The following is a 17,947-nucleotide window of genomic DNA, read 5'->3' as shown; positions in this document are numbered from 1 at the left end:
CTGCCCCAGGGCCACCCAGAGGATTCAGGGGGCCTGGGACAAAGCAATTTCTGGGGCCCCTTCCATAAAAAAAAGTTGCAATACTATAGTAACATGTATTTGGAAATGTAAAAAATAACCAGTGAAATACATTCAAAAATTAATTTTTAATAATTTGAAAATACACAAAATACATTATTTAAAAACATTAAATGCTTTAATGGTATGTATACATTTGCAATTACATAATGGGCTGTCGCAGGGTGATGGTGATGGTTGGTGCCAATGGGCTGTCGCTGCCTGGGGGTGGCACTACTGTTGCCCAAGGCTGGGTGGGGAGCTGGGCTCTGGGTCGGGGGGTGCCTGGCTCAGAGGGGCTGGGCTCGGAGCTGGGGGTCAGGGCTGTGGGCGGATGGGGTCAGGGGGGTGTCCGGTTCAGAGGGGCTGGGCTTGGAGCTGGGGGTCAGGGCTGTGGGGGGATGGGATCGGGGGGGTGTCCAGTTCAGAGGGGCTGGGCTCGGAGCTGGGGGTCAGGGCTGTGGGGGGATGGGGTCGGGGGGGTGTCCGGTTCAGAGGGGCTGGGCTCGGAGCTGGGGGTCAGGATGGCGGGGAATGAGGGCGGGGGGTGCCTGGCTCAGAGGGGCTGGGCTCGGAGCTGGGGGTCAGGGCTAGGGGGGTGCCCAGCTCAGAGGGGCTTACCATGCCGCTTACCCCCTCTCCCAGAGCCTCAGCGAGCCGCGACCAGGAGCTCCTGCCGCTCAGCCCGCCGGAGCTCGCAGCCCCGCCCCCTTACCACGCGGCTCCAAGTGGGAGGAACCTCAGGTCCTGCCCGAGCCACGCCGCTGCAGTGCTGTCCAGGGCCGCTCCTGGACGCGGCGTGCTGAGGCGATGGGGGAAGGTAAGGTGGAGGCGAAGGCGTGGGGGGGAAGCCTCTGACATTCTTGTGGGGGCCCCTGTGGGGCCCAGGGCCTGGGGCAAATTGCCCCACTTGCCCCCCTCCCCCTCGGGCGGCCCTGGTCTGCCCCTCAGAACAGTGTACTTAACAACTTGGGAGGGTTTGATATCTGCAGCAAGGGTAGGTCTACCCTGGAGCTGGGCGGAGCAATTTCCAGCTTGAGTAAACATATCTGCACTACCTCTGATCAGGCTAGTATGTACTCAGGCAGCGAGCCCATCCTATCACTTGCACTGCTGAAGCTACACTGCTATTTTTAGCATGCTAGCTCAATCAGAGCTAGCATAAAGTGTCTACCTGAGCTGGAAATTACACCTCCAGCCCCATTGTAGACATACCCTAGGAAAAACACAGTACAAAGAATGTTCTGTATAATTTTAATGCAAAATATACTGTATTGTTCTTGAGGTGCAGACAAGCCACAGACTTCAGCTCCTACTCAATGTGACAAGCTAGCATGCACAATGCTAGTGTCAGTAGAACCTGCCATAGAAGCCCACAGGCAATCCACTGGCTCTGGTGGGGTTCTGGGGCAGTTGTGAAACCATCAGTATAACATGTATTATGTAGCATCACTGAGTGGACATAAGTGATCCATTATGGGTTCCCAATGCACTGACTGAACAACAGAGAGGAAACTCAATTTCCTAGACCTTAGGTGGGAATAGCACACAAAGGGTAGCACTGGACCCTATGAGTTCCATTTCCATGACAAGAAAGAAACTTCAGTCCACCTTTATGGCTTGGACCTCTGGGAGAAGTTATGCAAACTTTAGGGAGCTCATGCCAAGGGTTCTACAAGTGAGTAATGTTCCTTAAGAATAGGGATATTTACAATTTCCCAATTTCCCTTAAAACTGCACTGTGCGACTCCAACTCACAGACTTCCAGTATGAATATCTGAATTTCTAGCTAGCAGGGTGTGGCACTGGAATTTTTTGTTCCACTCAAACAATATCTGGAAAGTATTTCTTTTGTAATGTCATAAAAGAATTCATTAAAGGGACAACAGTATCTAAATGACCATTCAGAAATGATAGGCGTTCATCCAAGACAATGTAGTCACAGTTATCCATCAGATTTTTAAAAAGCAGTCTGTTTCACTACATACATACTCAAAATGTCACCACAGTACAATACAAATTCTAACCACATCTAAGTACAGAGGTTACCAAAATTACCACCTCTGCTTAGTGTAGTACCAGGTTGTATGACAGTTATTAAATACATCTTCCATTAAACAGCACAAGTCTTTAAACTAAATATTATAAATAAGTGATTTAATAATAATAACAGACAACCTTGTTGGCAATCTAAGCAGGCCCAGGGCTGAATAATCGCAAAGACTGAACTATCCTCATCTTTAAAAGTTTTTCCTTCAGTTCAGTGTTGAGCCACAATGGAGCACAGGAAAGTTTACACTGTTGCTGTTGGTGCTATATCTGTGCTACAGACAAAGAATTTCAGTCAATAGGGTTGTCAATCTGGCACCTTTCATCAATGCTAAGTGCTCACATGCTCTCTCTCACACACACACACACACACACACACAGAGTGTGTATGTAATATAAATAATTAATTGATTGAGTGAACAGTGTTATGCTGCTGCTGCCAAAAAAAAAAAAAGGTAAATATGCTGGGTTGCATTAAAAGAAGTGAATATGTAAGACTCGGGAGGTAATTGTTTCACTCTACATAGCACTAGTGAGGCCTCAACTAGAGTACTGTGTCCAATTTTGGGCACTCATGTTTTGAGAAGGATGCCAACAAATTGGAGAGAATCCAGAGGCGAGCAAACAAAAATAAGAGGTTTAGACCTATGAGAAAGGTTTAAAGAATTGGGCACGTTTAGTCTAGAGTAATCAACTTAGTTTGCAGCAAGGGAGAGTCAGGTTAGATATGAAAGAAAACTTTGGGTAGTTAAGCGCTGGAACAGGTTACCTAGGGAGGTTGTGGAATCCCCAACATCGGAGGTTTTAAAGAACAAACACCTGTCTAGGTATACTTAATCCTGCCTCAGCGCAGGGTGGGGTTATGGGGCTGGACTAGATGACCTCTTCATGTCCCTTGAAGCTCTACATTTCTGTGATAAAACTACAATAAAACAAAACAAGTTGCAAATTCCAGCCCCCAAAAGTTAGGAAATACCAGAATTAAGGATGCCTGTGCAACCTTAATTCGGCCCCCTAGTGTGTATGCATTTTGATAGAGTCTTTACTTACAGGAACACACTATTTTTTCCTACAGGACCCCTACCTCATTCAGTGTGTAGGATGGATGGTGCTCATGGACGGAGCAACTATATTAATTTCCTCTTGGGTTTTTCTATGGTGCTTATCACTATAGTGTCTGACAGCTTCACAAACATTAATGAATTTATCTTCGTAACTCTTCTGTGAGGCAAGGGGGTATTATTATCCTCATTGTACAGAAGGTGAATTGAGACATAAAGATTAAAGTCAAAAATGCCCACTAATTGCAGATCCCCAATCTAAGATGCCTAGGAGCTGATTTTTCAAAGTAATAAGTATTATATAGCACTTCACGTGTTCAAAGCACAGCTCCCATTGAGTTCTGTTGCAAATGTGAGTGCACATCAGACATCAGGGTCTCAAACTGGGCACCCACAAAATGAGGAATACAATTAGTGACCACTTGTGAAGAGTGTGATATACGTGACTTGTCCAGCAACACAAAGGAACTCTGGCAGGCAGAGGCAGGGATAGAATCCAGTTCTCCAGGGTGTCATTCAACTGCCTAAAGCATGAGATCATCCTCTCTCTTCTTGTAGTCCCCTGCCTTCCTCACTACACAATATCCAACTTCTGCAACAAGGGAGGCAGGGGCATTACGGACAATGTATCTTAGGGGATGGAAACATTCAAATCAATCCATTTTTGCTCTTTAGCAGATGCTACTGTGGACAATAAATGACTCGCGTCTACACTGTAATTTCATTATGCTGTGCAAAGTAGTTCAGTATAAGACCCTCCCTTATTAGATGACTCCACATTAGCCAGCTGGTGGTTATAGCTATTAGAGCCCAATTAACAGAGTACCCCCAGCTGGTGGCTAGATTTGCTCTGAGGGCATCATGCGCGTTACAGCTGAGACTTGAACTGGGACCTTCATGAACCAAAGGCTGCCACTCTAACATTTGAGCCAAAGGGGCCAGCCAGCAGGAGAAAAGGCTAAGCTTGTCCCCATAAAGGCAACCGCTCACTCCTATACGTATGGGGAAAGAATGTCATTCCAATCGGACAGCCAACCCCCTCCCTAGGCTTGACTGCCCAAGCTCCCCGCCAAGCCACAACTTCCAAGAGCTGTCGCGTGAGCCCCACTGACACAAGGCTGTCAAGCCAAGCTGGGAGGCTCGTTCCAAAATGCTGTGTAGACGTACCTCGTGTGATGTGAGCCCGTCGCTCCCCCCTCAGTCTCTCTCTGACCTTTCGATATGTAGAGAGATACGAGAGCGCAAAGCATGATTATTCTCCTATCTTATGCTATCACGCGTGCCAGCACAGCCTGTTACATTTGCTCATCTGAAGGCACATGCAGACAAGTAGAATGATTGAGCAGGAAAAGGTGCAGTCAGCAAGGTCATTTTCCCCAGAGTTTTCTGTAAAGTGGACCTGTGCCTTATTGACTGCACTCTATTCAAACCCTGCTCTGAATAACAGAGTTTTCTGTTTTCTTCTGCTTATGTTAATCTATGTTAATTAACAAGAAAATTAGCATAAGCAGAAGATAACAAAGACACCCCAGAATTATGACCCTTATTTCAGAGACCAAATTTCCCCTCGCGACAGTTTTATTCACAAATCATTAAAACTCCAAGACATCTGGTCTCCCTCATTATAGCTACTGCACCAAAGACTGCTAAAAACAAACAAACAAACAAACAAAACCTGCCCTATTTTTAGGGGTTTAAAATTTGGCCCTAAAAGACAGACTAAAACTTAGCATAAAAGGTTTTAATTTGTTTATTTGGGGTGTGATGCAACAGAGGTTTAAAGAAAACGTTTGGCCATCTTTGGACTGTGAAAGTGGAAGGAACTTGAGGCTGGGATTTGGAAGAGCGCAGAGCTGCAGGGACAGCATGCTGAGGGAGTGGAGGGCATCAGCTAATAACCCTCTGAACAATGTTTGGATCACTCTGGATGGGCTGTGGGAGGTACATTCGTACTATTTCGGCTGGAAGGAAAGGCACTGCTTCTTGGGGTTTTAAGAGTGTGGGAGGGGGAAGGGAATCCTGTTAGACCACACACCTATTTAGCGCCAATATGAAGCTATACCATGATATTTTAACTGCTTGATATGTGTTGAGAAGCTGTAAATGTATCGTGGTAATACATAATCTCTTAAAGGTATAGTTCCTTCTCTATTAGAGATGGCCCAGAACTAAAACCACTCTGTGAAATCCCTGAACTTTGAAAGTCTGGATAAAATGGTAGCAGGATCAGTCCTAATTTTAGCTTTACAAAACCAAAAATACCTTCTGTTTTTCCCACCTCTGAAATTATATAGTATTTTCACATCAACATATACTGCTATGTACACACACACACTACAGACATGCATTCTTTTAGGCAATATGGTTAAGAATCTATGATTATGATGCCAAACAATCCCCTAGAGCTAGCCTTGGATTAAACAAGAAAAATTTAAAAGTTTGGTCAGTGGCAAAAACAGGTGCTTTGTGTTGCGGTTAGAAGTTTCCGTAACAATGACAGGAGCACTAATTAAAAGCCAATTAGTCACAGACATTATTCTGAGGTCCAACACTTTGCAAACTCTCTGCTCTTGGATTTTCCCTCTATCAAGCTGCCCATTATCCTCAGTACAAAGGCCTTAAAATGAATGTGGACTGTTTGACTGTCACTATGGAAACCTTGCCGCAGCATGGTACACAAATGCTTCCCAGGAATCTTCAGAGCCACTTTCCCCTGTGATCTTTGCCCCACACAAATGTGCTGTTTATTCACTCCTCTCCCTATTGATGAAACCCTGTTAGACGGTTTGTGAATACTAATGAAAAAGAATTGAACCCACCCTTTAAAAAGTGTAACTTCCTCCAATGAGGCTTTATTATGGCAGTACAAAGTGTCATGGTTGGGCTGCTTAGTCCCACTTGGTTAAAACTCAGACACCTCTGCACGTTCAAAATTAGTGCCTGTGTTTTGTATTACATTGTGCTGCTGCATAAAGAACTTGTAAAGAAGAACTGTCTAGTGGTTAAAGCACACGACTCAAAATCATAAGATCAGGGTTTTTGCTTTATTCTGTCCCTGACTAGCTTTGCCATGCCCGTGCCCCTTTCCACCCAGTGCTGCATCAGTTATAGTAAACATGCTGGTATTGGGGCATTGGCTGTGTATCCCACCAGTGTGAATTAGGAAGCATGAGTAAGCACCCATGAAAAGCACTTCTTTCCTGCTTGACTTGGTCCTATTATGTAGCCTAACCAGGAGGGGAAAATCAAGTCAGAACTTAGCCCGTTACTTGAATCACGCTCCTAAGGGAATTCAGGGTCATGTGGCAATGGTAAAGAATCACAGAAAGACACACTTTCTTCCAACACTGAGCAAGAAATGTTATTATCCCTAAAGCCATTCTGTCTCTTCTGCTTCAGTGCAGACTTTCTGTCTAGAACCTTCCTCACTCTCCCTCAAACCTGGAATCCTGCTACAGTTGTAAAGAAACTGGGCACACATTCTTGCAGGAAGATCAGCAAATATTAGCTGTCCCCCACTTGCTCTGTAAACAGAAAGGCTTGCAGCTGTACCCCTTTGATCTTGAAAGTAGAGTTGGCTGTGCAGCAGCTCAGACTGTTCCATAGCTTCTCCCATTTCGGTCAGTTTTTGAATTAGAAATTATCTTTATACCTCTTCAGCTTTCCCCCTTGTCTCTCGAACAACATGCTGGGTCCCTGACACAGGGCATCATCCTCAGTTTATTGGTCCACCGAGCCTTTTTCCTTTATCCTGCCCTGGTTGCTTCTGACCGTCAGACATATAATGCTGCATCCCTAGCAAGACATTCCAGAACAATGAATAATGCCCCTACTCCCCATCCTCTGATATTTAATCCAGATTACATGATCAAATTCAAAAGATTTGTTGTTGGTTTTTTTGGATGGAGGGAGAGGGTAGATTATCAGATGAACATGAGCTCCCAGTGTGACACTGTGGCCAAAAAGGCTAATGCTCTTGCTCTGCCAGAAGCTGGGAATGGGTGACAGATGATGGATCACTTGAAAACTACCTGTTCTGTTCATTCCCTCTGAAGCACCTGGCACTGGCCACTGTTGGAAGACAGGATACTGGACTAGATGGACCTTTGGTCTGATCCAGTATGGCCGTTCTTATGCATAAACAGGGGAATCTCACGCAGGACTAGAGAGGTTATTTTACCTCAGTATTTGGCACTGGAATAGTGTGTCCAGTTCTGGTGCCTATGATTCAAGAAGGATGTGGATAAATTGGAGATGGTTCAGAGAAGGGCCACAAGAATGGATTAAAGGGTTAGAATTCATGCCTGATTGTGATTGAGCTTCTGGAGTCTATTTAACATAACAAAGAGAAAGCTAAAGGATGATTTGATTACGGCTTGCAAGTACCTACATGGGGAACCGAGGTTTAATAATTAGGCTCTTGAATCTACCAGAGAAAGGTATAACACGATCCAATGGCTGGTTGAAGCTAGACAAGTTCAGACTGGAAATAAGACAATTGTTTAACAGTGAGGGTAATTAGCCATTGGAACAATTTACCAAGGATCATGGTGGACACTCCATCACTACCAATTTTCAAATCAAGGTTAGATGGTTTTCTAAAAAATACACTGTAGGAATTATTTAGGGGAAGTTCTCTGTCCTGTGTTATACAGGAGGTTGGACTAGTGATCATAATAGTCCCTTTTGGCTTTGGAATCGATGAATCTATGAAATCAGATTTATTTGAACTCTCCATTTGTCAACCCTGTTACTGCTTCCTTTGATACTTCAGTCTAATCTGACACAGAAGAGCCCATCAGAATAGGTTGGGTCTTGCAGCAAAGTATGTTTTGGGCAGGGGTGCAGAACGGTAAAGAGGGGGTAGAGGATAGAACAGATGAGTTAATGAAGTGGAAGAACTGGGGGTAGGAAAAAGCAATTTTTCAAAACAAAAATGAAATGGCAAAGATATTTTAGAGAAACCAAAGTGGAAGGCTTTGAAGTACTAGCATAGATGGACCGATGCTCCCTGGTTCACACTTCAAATCGGTCCAAATTCCTTGAAACAATGGGAGTTGTCATTTTTCCCCGCCTTCAGGAAATGAGCCTTTCTAGAGCGGTGTGCAGTCAGTACTGCGTCATACTTTTTATTCAGGGCTGAAGAAACAGTAATTGGCCTTACAACATTTGGGGAAACTGAGGCAAAGAGGTTAGGAGACTTGATGCAAGCCCCAGAAGTTGATGTCTGTTCTGGGATTTGACCTCCAAAGTGCCTAATTCTCAGTCCCCTGCTCAAAACTCAACTCTCTTTCTAGTTTCACAGCTGACATTCCCAAAAATGACAAAACAAAGATGTGCCTCCCCCCAGTTCCTGGGTTGGGCAGAAAGATTAAATAAAACACCTTGCCTATTGTGCTCCCCCCAAGTGCTTCACATTTGGGGGTACCTGAGCATACCTATATGCTTTCATCCCATCTCAGGAATCCCTATCCACAAGAAGCTGAATTTATCTTTAATTTTGTAGTTCAGAGGCTAGTTAGAACATTCTTTAGTAATAACTATAGGAAGACTTCAAGATATTGTTTAGCTTCATCCTGAATCTCATCTAAGCAGAGACAGTCAGTAGTGCCAAGCCATGACAGAGCAGAGTTTTATGGAAAGAATTATTTTTAGTAGTAAGCTCTTGAATGTGCATAGGGTTGAAAGCTAAATTAAAACCAGATCTCCAGATGTGAAACACCATAGCTATCAACATTTCCCAATTCACCAGCCCGACACTCACCCACATCTATGAGAAAAGATTTTCACACTAGTGGAAGATGCTCGATGGTTTACAGGTTCAAAGCTTAAGCAGCAAATGTACAGCGTAGTGCAAGCCAGTCTTTTAAATGCAGAACTAGCTTTAGTAATCTCTAAAGCAGGGGTGGGCAAACTATGGCCCACGTGCCGGATCCGGCCCGTCGGGGCTTTGGATCTGGCCTGCGGGATTGCCACCCCTGTGGCTCCACGGGCCCCGCACCGCTCCCAGAAGCAGCCGGCACCACGTCCCTGCAGCTCCTGGATGGGGAGGGGGTGCAAAGGGCTCCGTGCACTGCCCTCGCCTGCAGGCACTGCCCCCTGCAGCTCCCATTGGCCGGGAATGGGGAATCGCGGCCAATGGGAGCTGGGGGGGAGGGTACCCGCAGGCGAGGGCAGCGCGCGGAGCCCTCTGCCTCCCCCCTTCCCCAGGGGCCACAGAGACATGGTGCTGGCCACTTCTGGGAGCAGTGCGGCACGGGGCCAGGGCAGGCAGGGAGCCTGTCTTAGCCGCGCTGCGCGCTGCTGCCACCCTGGAGCCACTCCAGGTAAGCGGCGCCAGGCTGGAGCTCACACCCCGAACCCCAACCCCCTGCCCTGAGCCCCCTGCCGCACCCCGCGCCCCTCCTGCACCCCAACTTCCTGCCCTGAGCCCCCTGCCGCACCCCGCACCTCTCCTGCACCTCAACTCCCTGCCCTGAGCCCCCTGCCACACCCCATACCCCAACCTCCTGCCCTGAGCCCCCTCCGGCACACTGCACCCCCTCCCACATCCCGCACTCCCTCCCGCACCCCAACCCCCTGCCCCAGCCCTACATTCATGGCCCTGCATGCAATTTCCCCTCCCAGATGTGGCCCTCGGACCAAAAAGTTTGTCCACCCCACTCTAAAACCCAAAGGGGCCTGTCACAAGGCAGGGCTTCTCCCCAGCTTCCAAACACACTCTGCCCCACTCAGCTTCCTTTAAGAAGGCTTATTGTCAAAACTATGGTGACCACTCACATGTTCCCCAAATACCCAACATTCTGGCACTTCTGGGAACAGCATGGGCCAACCCCTGCCTGCATGACCTCTCCCTGCCACCAGCATGACCATACATGGTGCATGCAAGGTCATGCTACACAGGGGATGCCATTTTCAACGGTGCACCGCCCTGCCCCCATCAGCCTGACCTCACACGTGTGCAAAGTCACACCAGCGGGGGCAGAGCCATGCACTGTTCAAAAAGGCATCCCCCCATCAGATACTGGACAAAACTACATCCAGTGTTGTCCCAGTACTGGGCAGAAGACAAGCCAGCCAAAAAGAGGCCTGTCCAGTATAAAACCGGACGAGTGGCCTCCCCAGGCCAAACACAAGCAAGTAAAACAAACAGAAATAGTCCTGTAGCTCATCCTTTGTCCTAGTGTTTCACAGCCTCTCCTCCTGGGAGGTGATCCAGCTTCTTGCATTTCTTCCACTCCCTGCCAGTTATTCTCCCTTTCTGGAACAGGTCCAGGACAGCCTTCCAGGGCCCCTCCACAGCATTTAGCTCCTCTCCCCCCAGGCACAGCCTGACCCAATCACTCCTCCTCTTCCTGCCCAATGACAGGTCTTTATAGCCCCAGGTGTAGCCTTGCCCCCTTGGGCCCAACTGCTCTGACACACAGGAACTGGGCCTGGTGTACTTACAGGGACCAGCTACCCTGTAATATACCTCCCCCCTTTTCAGAGAAAATAAGCCTTGTTTGCACTACAGTACTTATATGACGTGAATTGAAAAATACTATTTCTTTTGTTTATGATTTTTATAGTGCAAATATTTGTAATAAAAATAATAATATAAAGTGAGCACTGTACACTTTGTATTCTGTGTTGCAATAGAAATCAATATATTTGAAAATGTAGAAGAACATCCAAAAATATTCAATATATTTCAGTTGGTATTCTATTGTTTAATAGTGTGATTAAAACTGCGATTAATTGCGATTAATTTTTTTAATCGTGATTACTTTTTTTGAGTTAATCGCGTGAATTAACCGCAATTGACAGCCCTAATAAAAATAGGTATTTTCTGTCTCCCTTCCCGTACTGGAGCCCTGCTTCCATCCTTAGCCCCTTATCTGGTCCTCTACCGTTTGTTCAGCCCTTTCTGGGTCTTCACAGTATCCTGTTGGGATTGAGACTTTGTTTGGGTTCCTACCAGCCTCCTTAAAGGTGGCAATTTTGCAACAGAAAAGCTTCAAAAACAGACTCCAATGAGAAATTGCTGAGCTTGAATTAATATGCAAATTAGATACCATTAACTTGGGTTTGAATAGAACCTGAGAGTGGCTAGGTCATTACACATATTGAATCTATTTCCCCTTGTTAAGTATCCTCACACCTTCTTGTCAACTGTCTAAAATGGGCCATCTTGATTATCACTACAAAAGTTTTTTTTCTCCTGCTGATTAGAGCTCATCTTAATTAATTAGCCTCTTACAGTTGGTATGGCTACTTCCACTTTTTCATGTTCTCTGTATGTATATATATCTTACTATATGTTCCATTCTATGCATCTGATGAAGTGGGCTGTAGCTCACGAAAGCTTATGCCCAAATAAATTTGTTAGTCTCTAAGGTGCCACAAGTACTCCTGTTCTTTTAGCGGATACAGACTAACATGGCTACTACTCTGAAACCTGTCATTCCCTAGTACTTTTCTCTACCTGGAGACAGGCCAATTCTTGCTATAGGATTAAGCATTGCTGTTTCCAGTGATGAGCTCCCAAAATCCTAAGAACCGGTTCCCTACCGGGTCCTCGGCGGCACTTCGGCGGCAGGGGGTCTTCACTCACTCCGGGTTTTTGGCGGCAGGTCCTTCACCCGGAGCAAGTGAAGGACCCGCCGCCGAAGTGCTGCCGAAGACCCGGTAGGGAACCACGCGGTGAATACAAGCCCCACATGCCTGTCTCCCCCCCGCCACCCACCCATCCGACCCCAACCCACATCCTGCCCCTGACTGCCCTCCTCAGAACCCGCAACCCATCAACCCCCCCTCCTTGTCCCCTGACCACCCCCTCCGGAGACCCCCCACCCTAACTGCCCCCCAGGACCCCACCCCCTACCCAACTCACCCCGCTCCCTGTCCCATGACTGCCCCAACCCCATCCACCACCACCCCGACAGACCCCGGGGACTCCCACGCCTACCCAACCCCCCCTTCCCCGTCCCCTGACCGCCTCCCCATAACCTCCGCCCCCTCCAACCGCTCCCTACCCCTTATCCAACCCCTCCTCCCAGCCCCGGCTGGCCCCCTTACCATGCTGCTGTGTAAGGATGCCACGCAACCACTGGAGCTTGCAGCCCCACCCCCTTACCCAGAGGTGAAAGTAAGCCGGTATGCCCCTGTACGGCATACCAGGATGGCCCGGCTTCCCCAGGGGGCAATTTAAAGGGCCCGGGGCTCCCAGCAGGGGCTGGAGCCCCAGGCCCTTTAAATTGCCACCAGAGCCCACTGCTGGAGCCCTGGGGTATGGCTGCGGGGCTTTGGGGGCTATTTAAAAAGTCCGGGGCTCCCGCTGCTTCTACCGCCCCAGGGCTCTGGCGGCTATTTAAAGGACCGGGGCGGTAGAAGCAGGGGAGCCCCGGGCCCTTTAAATAGCCCCCAGAGCCCTGGGGTAGCAGGGCACTCCAGGCGCTATTTAAAGGGCCATGGCTCCAGCTGCCTCTGCCGCCCCGGTCCTTTAAATAGCCGCTGGAGCCCAGCCGCTTCCCCCAGGGCTCCGGCGGCTCTGCGAGGGGGGGGAGGGGCCGGGGGAGCCTTGGCCCCCCCAGATGGGAGCTCAGGCGGGCCAGACAGGATGGTCCCGCGGGCTGGATGTGGCCCGCGGAACGGAGTTTGCCCACCCGCCCACCCCTTTAGGAACCGGTTATACACCGGCTTCTAAATTTAGCAACCGGTTCTTGTGAACCGGTGCGAACCGGCACCAGCTCACCACTGGCTGTTTCTTTCTCAGCCTCCCCCTGAACCCAGGCTAACTTTTGTTCCGAACATACTGTTTAATAATCTTTCCCCATAAGTGCTTACCTCCTCCAATTCTTATTGGCAAGATTTAAGCTGCTCCTGCAGGCCTTGGGGATGGTCGCATGCTCCCTTTTCACTCCCCTTCACCATCCTTACTCCAGCTTTCAGCCCCTTATTTCCTTTTCCAGTCAACCCCAGACCCTCCCTGTCCTGGGCTATTGTTCTACTTCCCGCTGCATGAGGGCTGAGAAACCTCTCCAATCTCTCCCCAGAATTATTGGCCAGGGTAGCTCCTTGACCACACCCACGTGCAGCTGAGTTCTCCAGCCTGGACCTCCAGCTCAACTTCTGCTGTGGGGTAGACATGGGTCTCACCCTGGATACATGAGATGCATACCAGCAGATGTTGGTCTACCTTGTTGGTCTACCCTCACCCCATTTTCTCTGACAAGAGTACACCTACAACCTGAGTCTATGAGTTCCTCAATCACCACTTCTCCCAACCTACTGATAACACGTATGGCCAAGCCCCCTTAACGTTTCCAAATGGACTCCAACCCTAGACTGGCTGTATTAACAGCCTAGATAATCACACTCACACACAGACTCAACATTCTTGTCTGAAATGCCCAGGCTGGCCACATCTGAAGCATGCCAGGGGGCCCCCTTTGCCATGCCCAGGCGTGTTTCCATTAAATTGTAGAACTACCTGGGGCCCGTGGAGCTCTTGTGTATCCCCCAACTTTTGGCCACTTGAGGTCTTCCCCCTGGGGAGCTTCCCTCAGTTTGCCATGCCACCCAGCCGCTTGTGTCGCTCAGCCTCAAAGAAGGTCTCTGTTCGTTCAACAGCTTCCCCGACTGAGGCCAGCTGAAAGTGCCTTACCCTGCTCTGGCTCCCAAAGGTAGAACCTTTAGAAACTGCTCCAGGACAATTTGGTCCATGATCCTTTCTATCGAGCTGGTCTTTGGAGCAGACCCACCAGGCTGCAAGGTCCCATAACTTCTGGGCCACTACCTATGGTTGTGCTTGTCACAGAAACAAAGCAACTCAAAATCTGTGTTTATATGCCTCAGGACTCCACCCTAATCGGTCCAGAATGGCTGCCTTCACTACCAGATAGGAGTTCACCTGTTCATCATCACTTGCTTCCCAGTAAGCTGCCTATGCCTCAGCCATCAGGAACAGTGCTCTGTAGGCTGCCCATGTCAATTCCTCCCAGCTCGCTGTCCTCATCACTCTCTCAAGTGTTTGAAAGAAGGCCTTGTGGTCATCTTCTGGTCCCAACTTCACCAGGGGCCAGCAACCTCACAGTCCCATCACCAACCATGTTGCCTGGCATCTCTTGCTCCAACTGTTTAAAAGTGGGCTTCTTGCCACCTTTGTGGTGCAGCAAATTGTGTCTCCTGATGTTTCTGCTGGTTCACCATCATTTGCATGAGCAGAGCCTGAGTCTGCTGCTGCAGTTCTTATTGCCACTGTATCGCAGCTGTCCTGCTGCTGCAGCCCCATTACTAACAGGCAAATCACCTCCTCCATTTTCCCCCTTAGCTCCCAAACTATGTGGGGTCACTCAGTATTTCAGGTGGGGCTCTCTCTGCACTGGGCACCAAAGGTCCACTTCACTCTTCCTTTGTATAAGTGCCCACATTCTCCACGATATGTCACAGGGCAGGGCTTCTCCCCAGCTTCCAAACACATGCTGCCCCACCCCATCTTCTTTAAGAATATTTATTGTCCCAACACAAGCAAGTAAAAACAAACAAACAGTCCTTTAGCTTACCCTAGGGTTTCATAGACACCCCTCCCAAGGGTTTTTGATGATCCAATTTTTTTTGCAGTTTTCCAGTCCCAGCCAGCTCTGCTTCTTTTCAGGAACATTGGGTCCAGTCCAGGGCAACCTTTCTGGGCACCTAGCCCCTTGCTCCACAGCCCCACCACCGGCCCTCTCCCCCCAGGCACAGGCTGCCCCAATCACTCTTCCTCTTCCTGCCCTCTGACACATCTTTATAGCCCTGCCCCCATTTAATTAGCTTACTTGGGCTCACCTACTCTAACAGAGGAGCTGGGCCTGGTCTATTCACAGGGACCAGCTACTCTGTGACAGGCCCAAATCATGTAAATGTTCCAAACAGAGCCCAATCCTCCAAACACTACCAGACATAGTGTTTACTGCCATTGAAGTGTTTGTAGAATCGAGTACTAGATTATTTTTGTTTAAAAGTTGAGGGAAAGGTTGCATTTCTGAAAAATAATATATAATATACATCCCTTATAAACAAAAAACACTCCATTCCACAGTAAATGGCCCAGCACACTATAGCTTACAACAGTGGTACTAAAGACCATCATTGCAAAAATGACTGGTAAATTGGGCACCCAAAAAATTGAGGTGCCCAAAATAGAGTGCGCCCAACCTTGAAGTGGCCTGATTTTCACAATGTGGTTGCTCAGAACTTTCTGAAAATCATACACCTTTAAGGTATCCATAGTCAAGATATGTGCCCAAACCTGAGGCACCCAGAATCACTAGCCATTTTTTAAAATCTGAGCAACAGTTATTATGCATTCAAGAGGGCAGTACGGGACCCTGGATTCACTTACAAATGCTGCTGATTCCTCTTACTCAGAGAGTTGGCGAGAAGCCTTTTTCAAACTTCTAAACAGAGTTATATTTTAGCTATTTAGAAAAACAACAACATTTTAGTTTGAGTTTTCTCAGACAATTATTTTAAACAGGCCTTTCAACAGAAACCTTTAAGTAATGCCTTTGATGTGTTGCCCCGCATATGAATGTTGTGAAAAACATCTGGAAAAAAAAATGAATATGGAAATCATTTGGATTTTAACTGAAAGCTGTACCACAAACTAACATTTCACAACCTAAATGATTGCCTTATTTTAAAAGGACTGTTATAGATTTCAAGATTATGCTTTAGTACAGAACAAATGAATGGCAGGTCCCATTCTGAAGGTTACCATTCTCCTCCATTTTGATAGGAAAGCTAACTGTTGCTAAGCTAAGGATCACTGTAGATCGTAAATGAAATACACCTCTACCCCGATATAACGCTGTCCTCGGGAGCCAAAAAATCTTACCGCGTTATAGGTGAAACCGCGTTATATCGAACTTGCTTTGATCCGCCGGAGTGCGCAGCCCCGCCCCCCCGGAGCGCTGCTTTACCGCGTTCTATCCGGATTCATGTTATATAGGGTCGCGTTATATCGGGGTAGAGGTGTACATCATTCGTTTTTGTACACCCAACATTATTCTTGGAAGCATTTTTTTAGCAGTTTTATTCAGCTATTTCCCTAACAGACAGCTCTAAATAATGTCCTTTTCTGTTACATTTTGATCTACTTGCCTGGTGCGCGTGCACGTACACAAGGAGCCAGCACTGATGTAGTTTCTTAGAAACTGACAGCAGCTGTGTTAGATTAAACAAAAGCTCTCCATGATACTTATCTTTTTAACTTGGCACCAGCCTTTCCATTACTCTATATAGAGTTTTGTTTCTAACACTTGAGTGGATGCATATAACTGTGGGAAGTGTCTGAAAGGCTTGTATGAAAAGATCATGTTACAAAACTGTTTTAGTAGGACCAATTTTCTAAGTGTTTTACTCTCATTTTCTTTTGATATATGTTTAAGAGAGTGCGTTAAGTGCAAGGAATATTCCAGCTTGCATGGAACAAAATCAGTTCCCCAGACGTATTTGAAGAGAACTAGATTTATTAAGTAAAACTGGATTTGGTTTGCTTTTGTATACATTTAAATAAGAATTCTTGTGAGCTGTGAACCATCTCAACAGGTAAAGTGCACAACAGCAGCAATGAACGATTTAAGTTAGAAAACGTCCCGGTGAAAAATATTAAATCTATATATTTTTTTTTTAAGTAAAGCTATGGGAACCTAATTCCTGAACATGAGCAGCAAAGAGGCAGTGTGGTCATTGGAACATAGAAATTGCCAAAATGGATCACACTGACAGTCCATGTAGTTCCATATCCTGTCTCACAAAGTGGCCAATATCAGATGCTTCAAAGGAACATGCAGGAAACCTTCAAGAGGAGAATTATGGGATAATCAGCCCATAGGGGAAGTTTCATTTCATGTATTTTTTGCTCTTGTATTATTTTAGATGGTAAATAGGAGTGCCTAAATTATCTTCTCCAGACCATTCACTATTCTGCACAACTTTGTCATGTCCCCTCTTATTCATTTCCTCTCTACAGTAAAACCCAGTCTTTACAATTGCATCTAATCATTCCACTGCTGCTACATCCTTTTGGATGCAGGGTGGCCAGAACTAAATCGCCCTCACCATTGGAATAGTGTGTTACCACTGATTTACACCTGGCATTACAATATTTTCAGTATTTCAATCCCACATTGTAACATTTGGGGGGTGGGGGAGGGGATCACAGCATCATATTGGCCAGAAGTTTTCATTTTGCTGTCCACAATGACCCCCAGCTCTCTTTCCTGAGTGATTATATATATTTGGAACCCAGCAGTATATACCAATACTTCAAAGTATTCATTCTAATGTATAGTATCTTGCATTTGTCAACAATGAATGTAATCCACCATCATGCTGCCTATTCTCCTAGTTTTGTCTGAAGTTCTTCAATCTTCTCTAGCCAATGTCTAATCCACAATAGCACTTTACTTAGTCAAAGGATTTTTGAAAAAGTCTAAGCAAGTTATAGCAACTGGTTTTCCTTTACCTTTTTATTTTGTTGAAATGCTCAAAGAATTCAAACAGATTAGTGAGGCATGATTTGCTTTTGCAGAAGTTATGTTGGTTACGCCTCGTTACATCTAACCATCTAGATGTTTTATAATTCCATTTCAGGGTATGGGTTTCAGCCATTTTATCTTACGTCAGGTTCATCCCAATGCCTTTAAAAATAAATAGATACAACCTTTGTGATCTTCCAACCCTTCAGGATAACAGCTGATTTTAATGAGATTGTTAACAGTTCAGCCACTTCATTAAGTACCTTCTGAACT

The 17,947-nt window shown here is 46.7% G+C and overlaps 1 protein-coding gene across 1 annotated transcript in view; it reads left to right on the top strand.

Moving 5' to 3' along the window:
- EFCC1 (EF-hand and coiled-coil domain containing 1) overlaps positions 1 to 17,947 on the top strand; it is a 90,425-nt gene that overhangs the window by 53,096 nt on the left and 19,382 nt on the right. The window lies entirely within an intron of this gene.

The sequence above is a fragment of the Emys orbicularis genome, chromosome 7 (assembly GCF_028017835.1).
Source record: "Emys orbicularis isolate rEmyOrb1 chromosome 7, rEmyOrb1.hap1, whole genome shotgun sequence".
Lineage (NCBI taxonomy): Eukaryota > Metazoa > Chordata > Testudines > Emydidae > Emys > Emys orbicularis.
Note: the sequence above shows the minus strand (reverse complement) of the source record. Positions and strands in the feature narration are given on the sequence as shown.